Here is a 9561-nt window from a genome sequence, read left to right on the forward strand (position 1 = left end):
TCGAGCGTTAGCCCTTCGTCAGAGCGAATCGAGGGATTATGGGTTACGTGTAGTTTTTATAGTAGAGTAGGAGCTACGCTATTGGTGGTAACATGGCAACGTGAAAAATAGGAATATATTAGTTAAATGAAAAGCGTTCGTTAATACCGTGAGGATTAAGGGTGCCGATTTGAAAGATGAATTTTTGTTCCAGATTCTTGCGGCTTTCCGTCGTACCTAGATGTAGGGAAAGGCCGCAGACAGCCATGTGTTTTTTGGAGTGGTTAGGCAGATTAAAATGGCGAGCGACTGGCTTGGATGCATCCTTGTCATTCTTCTCAACATCGCGAAGGTGTTCGCGGAATCGGTCACCTAGTCGTCTACCTGTCTCACCAATGTATAATTTATTGCATAACGTGCAGGTTATGCAATAAATGACATTTGCGGAGGTACATGTGAAACGATCGGTGATCTTAACAGATCGCTTAGGTCCCGATACCCTGCTAGTGTTAACAATGAAAAGACAAGTTTTGCATCGTGAGCGCGCGCATTTGAAAGTGCCGGGTTGCTCGTTCGTTTTGAGCGCGCTTCTAACTAAAAAGTTGCCTACGTTTTTGTCGCGTTTGAATGAAATAAGTGGAGGTTGCGAAAAGATTCTACCAGTCTCGGGATCATTTTGGTATTAACGAACGCTTTTCATTTAACTAATATATTCCTATTTTTCACGTTGCCATGTTACCACCAATAGCGTAGCTCCTACTCTACTATAAAAACTACACGTAACCCATAATCCCTCGATTCGCTCTGACGAAGGGCTAACGCTCGAAACGTCAGCTTTTAGAATCTCTGTACGGTGGCCAATTTACATTATCAACTCCGTTGATAAAACCAAATTTTTGTATACTACTTCCCCACCGACGCAGCACCACAGTTTCTTTAGAAACTACCCCTTCATTAACTGGTGATTACATAGGGGAATGAGAACCTAAATCAGTAACTAAAACGGATAAACAAATAAATGCGAAAATATGGAAAAGGGGGAATCTACAAAATCAGTTACAAGTTAAGCCTGTCAGGGGGTTTCGCAGTTCGGCCACTCCTGGTTCTGTGCAAGTTCCTTTCTGGAAGCGTGTTAATCGACGATCGTTCTAGTGATGTAGCAACCGCCACCTCCTCACTGGATGATGCGCACTTATTAGGAGTAGCAACTTCTGTCGCTGACATTACACCTTCCTCATCACTCTCCCCCAAAGAAGTAGACTCAAATTGCTTGAGAAGGTGTTTCATGTTACTTCGCAAGGACGTTCCTGACTCAGTTTTTACGACGTACGATCGAGGTGTGGGCCATATATCAGTGACATTTTCCTCTGACTCTAGACCCTTTATCGGCTTCGCATGGCGATCATAATAAAATTTTTGCAGTTTCTGAGCAGCCACTAGCTTTTCACGTGCATTCAGTGTGGTCGAAGTAGTTCTGCCGTGGTTCGCAATTTAGACTTCAGACGCTGACTGTTTAGCATCTGCGAGGGAGAGAGACCAATTCCAGTTACGGGCGTATTGCGATACTCCATCAAAGCAACATAGGGATCTTCCGCTTTCCTCAAAAGTTGCTTTATTGTACCAATTGTTCTCTCACTCATACCATTGGACTGCGGGTAACCAGGACTGGAGTTTATCAGCTGGAACCCCCACGATAAAGCAAAATGTTGCAGCTCGCGGCTTGAAAACTGCATATTATCTGCCACCAATTCATCTGGGACCCCATGTCTGGCAAAGATGGATTTTAAATTAACCACGACAGAGGAAGACGTCTTAGACGAAAGTAGGCTGATTTCAGGAAATTTGGAGTAGTAATCCACGACACACAGGTAATTTTTTCCTCTAAATTCGAAAATATCAGCTCCTAGCTTTTGCCAGGGTCTTCCAGGAACTTCATGGGAATACGTGGCTCCTTTTGATTGTTTCTTCGCCACTCTGAACACTTTCTGCAGCGGGTGATTGTATCCTCAATTTCTCTTCATATACCAGGCCAGTACATGACTTCACGTGCACGAGCCGTGCTCTTTCCAATCCCTTGATGACTTTCGTGAAGCAATGCCAGCATTTCCTTGGGCATACTCTCCGGGACTATCAATTTCTCTCCCAGGAACATGAGACCCTCTGCCTCATGCACTTGGTCTCTCACATTCCAATAGAGACGAACCACCTCAGGAACTCTTCCCCTCTCTGATGGCCACCCTGACTGTGTTAGTTGTTGTAACACCATGAGACAATTATCAGTAGTGGTTGCTTCCTGCATCAGGGATTTAGAGGCCACACTAAGGTCTAAGTTCTTAACAAGACTGTGCATCGATTGACTCATGTGGCAGATAAGCTCTGGATAGGGCATCTGGAACTGGAATTTTGGGGCCAGGATGGTAAGAAATGTCGAGGGAATATCTCTGAAGTCTGAGAAGCATTCGCTGAAGCCTAAGGGACACTTGATTAAGATTTTTCTTTTTGAGCGATTCTAGTGGTTTGTGATCTGTGATACTGGCTGGCCATAGACGTACTGATGAAATTTCTCGCAGGCAAAAACTATTCCCATCAGATCTTTCTCGATTTGAGCGTAGTTCTGCTCAGAAGCTGTTAACGAACGTGACGCGTAAGCCACACCCATCTTTGGAAGCATCAGTTTCAATCACAATTTCTTTGCCTACATCGAAAAGCTTCAGAACAGGTGCACAGACCAGCAGGGCTTTAACGTCTTGAAAGGCTTTCTTCTGTGCAGGTAACCAGTGCCATTCAGTATCACTCGTCAGTAGGATGCTAAGGGGCTCTGATACTGCTGACAGGTTCGAGACGAACTCTCCGAGGTAGTTCGCTAGCCCCAGAAAACGACGGAGATCCTCCTTTCTCTGAGGCTGTGGGTACTTTAGAATTGCCTTAACTTTGTCAGGGTCAGGTTTTAACCCTTCTGATGATACCACTTGACCAACATACTTTACTTCAGACACCCGGAAGTGGAACTTGTTGGGATTAAATCTAACATTGTTCGCACAAGCACGGTCCAATCCATGCTTCCAATCCAAGGATAGGAACAGATTCCAAATCAACGACATAAAAATCCAGACTCCGAGTTCTTTCTTACACTGTGCAACTGAGACTGACTTCGCCAACTGGGACAACCCTATGGTTGCCATACGATGACAATACTTCATTGGTCTCCTCCAGCTTTCCACGCATTGATAGGTTGTCATAAATTTGACGAGGTATAATATTAGCTTTAGCACCAGTGTCTAACTTGAATTCGACAAATTTTCCACCGACTTCCACTTTGCTGTCCCAGGCCTTTCCATCCTCTGTGTTAATCTCTAACTCTCCAATAAAGAGCTCGGTATCCACTCCTTCATCGTTTCTTGCATCTTATGCATCATGTGTGTACTTTCCTAGTGCGCTGACTGCACATTTTAGCAAAATGATTCCTTCCATCGCAGACAAAACACGTTTTCCCGAACGCAGGGCACTGTTTAAGACCATGCCGGCCACCACACCTGGAGAAATTAAAGTGAGTCCCATCAGGTTGTTTAGAACTTTTAGAAACTGCTAAAACTTGCTTTTCGGTTGACTGAACCCTGATTTCCTTGAGCTGACTCTCGGTAACTTCTGCCGAACGACAATGAGATAAAGCCTTCTCTAGAGAATTTGTCCACATCGATGCGCAGCAATTGGCTCTGAACTTTTGCATCTCGAATTCCAAGCACTAGACGATCCCAGACCATTGTATCAGGAGATTCAGTGTACTCACAGTTTTTGATCATTCTCTTGAGCTCTGTGACGAATTGATCTACAGTTTTTCCCTCCTGTTGACACCGATTCCAAAAGTTATTCCGATTCCGGGTTATCGTGCTTATCCGAGAAGGCTAGAGAGTCTAACCATTTGCAGATGTAATTGCGAAGGCAGCACTTTCTCCTCAGTTTTTTAAACACCCTGAGTACTGAACCGACCGGAGTTAAACTCACGACCTCCCGCGTGACAGCCCGGTGCTCAACCAACTGAGCAACCGGTGCATTTACCTGTTAGTTTTTGCACTCCAACCCATAAACATCAGCATTGAAGGGGGAGAGGGGGAAAATTGCCTTCTGTGTTACAACATTTGTGACCGAAACTGTATTTATCAGGAATAACTGTTTTCAGCGCCGTAAGTGATGTGACGATTGCTGACGGTTATCGGGGTAGGGTTGTGAGCAATGTTAGTTGTCGCTAAATAGAATTTTGGCGATAGCATTAACGGTTTTGGAGTAAACTATAAGGTATGTAGACTCATTTGGTGAAATACAGATTTTCCGTGTTTTTTGCTGTGTTTTTGTATTTGTGTTTGCACAAACAATTAAGACGAATTTTTTTTGAACATCGAGCAATAAAGCGCGCCAATGGCCAAAAATCCCATAAGAGCTTGCGCGCATCTTACTTTCAGATAAGGACTTGTATTGTCGGCCATATTGTGTCGTGGTGGAAGAGCACATAAAAGTTTTGTTGAGTGCAAGCGATTAACCAACCATTTTACACAGGTATTTCATTCAGTCACTTCGGAAAGATCGGTAAAGCTTTGAAAAACGTTTTGAAGCGGTGAATTCATCGTATTTAGTTTAACCTTCTTGCAAGGTTTAATATAACCTGTACGCAAATTGTTCGAAAAAATCTGTCTGCCGTAAGATTTCGAGATCTTCGACTCTGCTCAGAGATCCAGTCTAGAATTAGTGTATCAAGACTTGCTTTTGGACCATCTTGAGATTGTAAACCTACGATGAATCCTTATTATACTTCTATTAAAATAGTGTGAACAGTTCTTTTGTCATTGCCTTGTCTGTGATCGGTGGTCTGATATTCGAGGTAGTCAAGTTGATGTGGAAGCAGCTTCTGTCACTTGCGTTACGGTTCAGTGAGGTTTCCCTACAGATCGTTATCGGACTCTGTTGTCGTTACAGCTCGGTGTACTCTATCGCTAGACCTTGCAAAAGGTAATTTTGTCTTTTTTTTTTTAAGGTATTGAGTATTCGTGGGTAGGTTCCCTTTAGAGTTGATTTTCAGCTTATTTCCCGCACACTGCCTCGGTAAAAAGGTTCGTCAGACCCCCAGTGTTAAGTGTTTCCTTTTCAGTTCCCCCTTTAAAATTACACACATCAAGATTGTGTTCAGCTCAGCTTCCAATTGTCAACTTTCAATTTCGATTATTGAGTTGAATTTATAATAAAATTTGCCACAAATTTCAAATGTTTCACTTTCCAATTCACTAGAGTTAAGTCTAGCTTATATCAAAGTTTAAAAAAAAAAGTTATTGAGTGTTTGATCCAGTCCCAGCTGAGCCTCAGAGATTATAAACAATGTCTTCATGAGTACTTACTTGTAGTATATGTAAAAAACCTACAAGGAAGGAAGAATCAAGTCCCATAAATGACATTGTACAATTCATTAATAATTCATGAGTGTACAAACCAATCCCAGCACAGTGTTCAGATCACATGTACACAACTGTAAACCCCAAAAAGCCAGTTCGGAGTTTCAAAAAACACGTGCGCGCGTCGGGATAAAATCAAGCATATATTAAAAATACAAAAGATATTGAATGCAAATTTCTGCAATCAATTCCCATAACAAAAGATGTTTGTTTTTATCCCGAAGCGCGCACATGTTTTTTTGAAACTCCGAACTGGCTTATACAAATCAACTGAATTTTTAAACAGTAGAATTAACTTTTGATACAAACTCCCGCTCAGCTAATTTGTATTCATTAACTTTTGATACAGATCTCTACTGATTAAAATAATACTTTGCATTCAATTTAATGTATTCATTTCACAAGCAGGATAAAATATTAGCGTCCGATCTGTATGGACGTTTACAATGGCTAGCCTATCGGCTCGACATTGTAAACGCTCATATTTTATCTACTACTTAAAGGGAAAGCGATGGGATGAATATGTCAAGCCTGTAGGAATACCACTATCTGCCTCTGATGTTCAGGGTCCAAATGCACAACTCCCCTGTACAAGCTAAAACATTTAAAGTCACCACCAAAGTCAGTGGATGGTTTGTCCCCTGAAGCAAAGAAAACTTTTTTTGGAAAATAAGTTTGGCTGTGTGGCCCTCATAAGCAGTTTAAGGTGCTGTGGTGCATGTTACGTAAGGTTGCACAGGCTGTCACCCAGTGTAAACAAAAGTGTTTCACTGCCTCCATCCGCAAACAATTCTGTTCAAAATCAAGTTGGTCGTCCCCCAGTGTCATATGAACTGGCGTCAAATCGAGCTCAGCGGAGGATTCGAAACAAACTTAAAAACTGCGCAAGGGAACAAGTGGCTGAACTGAAAACAGAAGTTGAAAACATGGGTGCCTCAAATGAAGAGATCTGCAGGAAATTCTTGAAGGCCAATTAGATGGGATACAGTTAACATTCATATTTTCAAACAAAACTTTCGTTTTTTTAACTCACATAGTAAAATTCCACCATACATATTCTACCTTATTAGTTGGTTTTTCAGTTTATTTGGATTGATAATGAAAAGATGAACACAATTCAAGGATCTCCCAAGCCCGAGAAACTGAAAACATGGCATACTGTCATGCTTGTATAACACGGTAACAGTAACTAACCCTACAAAATACAGTAAAAACTCACATATAAGAACCTAGAATTTTCGAGGTCAGGCTGAGCAGGTTCTAATATTTTAGGCTGATTACATGTAGTTTCTTAATAGATTCTTATTTCTCAGAGGAACAACAAGAAATTTCTATATTTTATTTCATAAGATATTCAGACAGTATTCAGTGTTCTCACCAGGCCGCGCCATTGCGGGATTCCCGCAGTTTCAAAACAAATGACGCACGAAGATGAAATAAAAGGGCCATCAGGGCGCAAAGAAGAAAAACAGAAGCTAAAAAAAATTCTTAACTGATGCAAAAAGAAAATCTAATGTCTAAAAATCAGTCATACTCGAGGTTCGATCGAGCGATCAATGATTCCTATAACAGGCATTATGATTAGCTGGGCGTGTGAACACATAAGCCAATGAGCGGCGTTGTTGCATTTGAGAATACACGTGCTTGAATTGTCCGCCATATTTGTTTATGAATATTTCATTTGTGCGTTAATTTATGGAAAACAGAAAAAAAACAAGGAAGTTTGGATTCGTTTTTCTGTAGTAAAGCGAAGCAGCCAAAATTGCAGTTAAATGAAGAACCTGATAACGTCAAACAAACAGGAACACCAGTAGAAGCCGAGAAACTGACGCAAAGAAGGTTCCAGCAATCGTGGAAAACAAAATACGTATGGCTTAAATATGACGAGGCTTCATTTTTGGAGCTTGGACACTCACACATCAAAATTTAACAACTTAAATTGTTTTGTATTCATTTTATTCACAGATTGACATTCTACAGCAATTATATATGTATATAAAGTAAAGTACAGTGTGTTATTAAAATTACTTTCAGTAATGATGAGACTGTGGTCAAAGATAACGTTGTTAAGCTGTCTACCAATACCATCTACCAATACATTTGAATTCCATAACGACCCAGTCTATCTCTCAAATGACCGACTCTTTTTGTCTTAATGGGCCCCTCGACCCCAAGATGCAAAATCCTGGTGAGAACACTGAGTATTGCACTGTAGCTTTATGGAAAACATATTTCTAGAGAAAATCCAATAAAATGCCAATCAAAGAAAACATATACACAATAACAGAAGTTTTCTCAAGGGTGATTTTTTTGTAAAAGAACCTCTTTTTCTCTGCCAGGCTGAAAAGGTTCTTATATTTTTGGGTAAAATACCACAATTCAGCCTGTACTAGGTTCTTATAATATGCAAGTTTGTACTGTATGCATTCTTCCCTAAAATAGAAAACTAATCCAGGCTATCAAGAGTACTTTTTTTGCATTTTAAAAATCAGATCAGAGTCAGTAATTATTACTGACTAATTCAACATCAAGACATTTTTCCTTTCCATTTGATAAGAAAAAAAATAAGACCACAATATTTTCATCTCTATCAGTACTTTCCACAAATACTGGCTTTAGCAACTTTTGGAAATATGATTGTAAACATGCGAACCTCACCCTCTAGGAGGTGTTTCTTACAAGAGGCAAAAAGTAAAAGGAGCAAGCCATTGTCTTCACTTCTTTCAAATTCTCTTCAGGAAAAAGTGAATGTTCCACATGCAAATGCTAACATCATGGAGGGCTTAGCTCTCAGGTACTCCAGAGAGAAGCCTGGAAGTCGCAAACGGGTTGAACTGTTGAGCTGTGTGGCACAGCAATACACAAATAAGGAAAGCAAATGTTCAGGTTTACTAACAGTCAAGGAGAAGAAGTATCATGCACAGACTACGAATTAACAAAAGCTAGACTTCATAGCAAGATGTATGCATGGTCCAGGAGCAGCAATTCCGAAAATAAGACACCAATATAGTCATAAACTTCCACCAGAAACCATTGCTTTTGTCTTGGAATTTATGCATCATCCAGACAGTGAAGAGTATTCATCTTATATAAGTGCCCCCTTGGATGGAAAACAAAAATTAGGGATAAGTGAATTATTAGGAGGAGGAAATCAACCTGTTTTGTGGTTCAATTAAGCAAAACAAGTCTGCCTTTTATGATAGATATACATTGTAAACAGGAATGTGAACTGGAGATTAGACCTATAAGCTTTAGTACATTTTTTAAGTGTTTGTCTGCAGAAAATTTCAAAATAATGGCAGAGAAGGCAGGACTAACATTTGCACAGAACTTGGGCGCAGAGTATTTCATCCTTGGTAGATAAGCTGCTGACTCGTGTAGGTGAAACGCTGAGGAGCCAACGTAAACCAGACATGACTCCAGGATTAATGAGCAAAGCAAAGAAGTTGAAGGGTGAACAAACAACGTTACCAAATAATATATGACTGTTTCCGGTACAAGAAAAGTCAGAACGAACATATTTTTGCTACAGTGGTACATGTTCCAACACCATCTAACAGGATAATTATTTCAATAGCTTTGCTCTTTCTACACGCCAGCAGTCTAGCTTATGTTTTTTGGCATCACCTTCACTTTTTTGAGCAATAAAAATTCTTGGAAATGATGTGAACTTTCCAAAAATAATGTACAAGGCAAAGAATGTTGTCCAAATATGAAAACGATAACCTTCTGGCTCAAGAACGCTCGCACGTGAAGGAAGCTCGAACGCAAGTGGTTTTCGAATGCTAATTACGTAAACAAATCGAGGTGTGTTGTATTTTCAAACTAAAATTACGCAACTGGTTCAAAACAAAACCGCATTTATTCAGGTAGCAATGAAAAGCTTGCACTTTAACGTTCAGTATTGTAGTGACATATGTGTGGTACACTATACAATGAACTTACAACAAAGCGGATAAACAGTGCTGCCATATAGAATTCGTTAACTAATTACCTCTGCCACAAAGGAATCGCGGATGATTAGAAAAGTTCATGATTTCAAAAGCATTTTACTATGCAAAGTGAAAGCACCAGAGGTGATGTTCAAAATAACAGTATGATCAGTAATCCAGTACTTACCAAATGGAAGCAGATCTCTGGCTGA

General features: G+C 40.4%; 1 protein-coding gene across 5 annotated transcripts in view; it reads left to right on the forward strand.

The window, feature by feature from the left end:
• Nucleotides 1–9561, forward strand: part of LOC137999837 (uncharacterized) — a 171159-nt gene that overhangs the window by 101054 nt on the left and 60544 nt on the right. The window lies entirely within an intron of this gene.

Source organism: Montipora foliosa, chromosome 1 (genome assembly GCF_036669935.1).
Source record: "Montipora foliosa isolate CH-2021 chromosome 1, ASM3666993v2, whole genome shotgun sequence".
Taxonomy (NCBI): Eukaryota; Metazoa; Cnidaria; class Anthozoa; order Scleractinia; family Acroporidae; genus Montipora; species Montipora foliosa.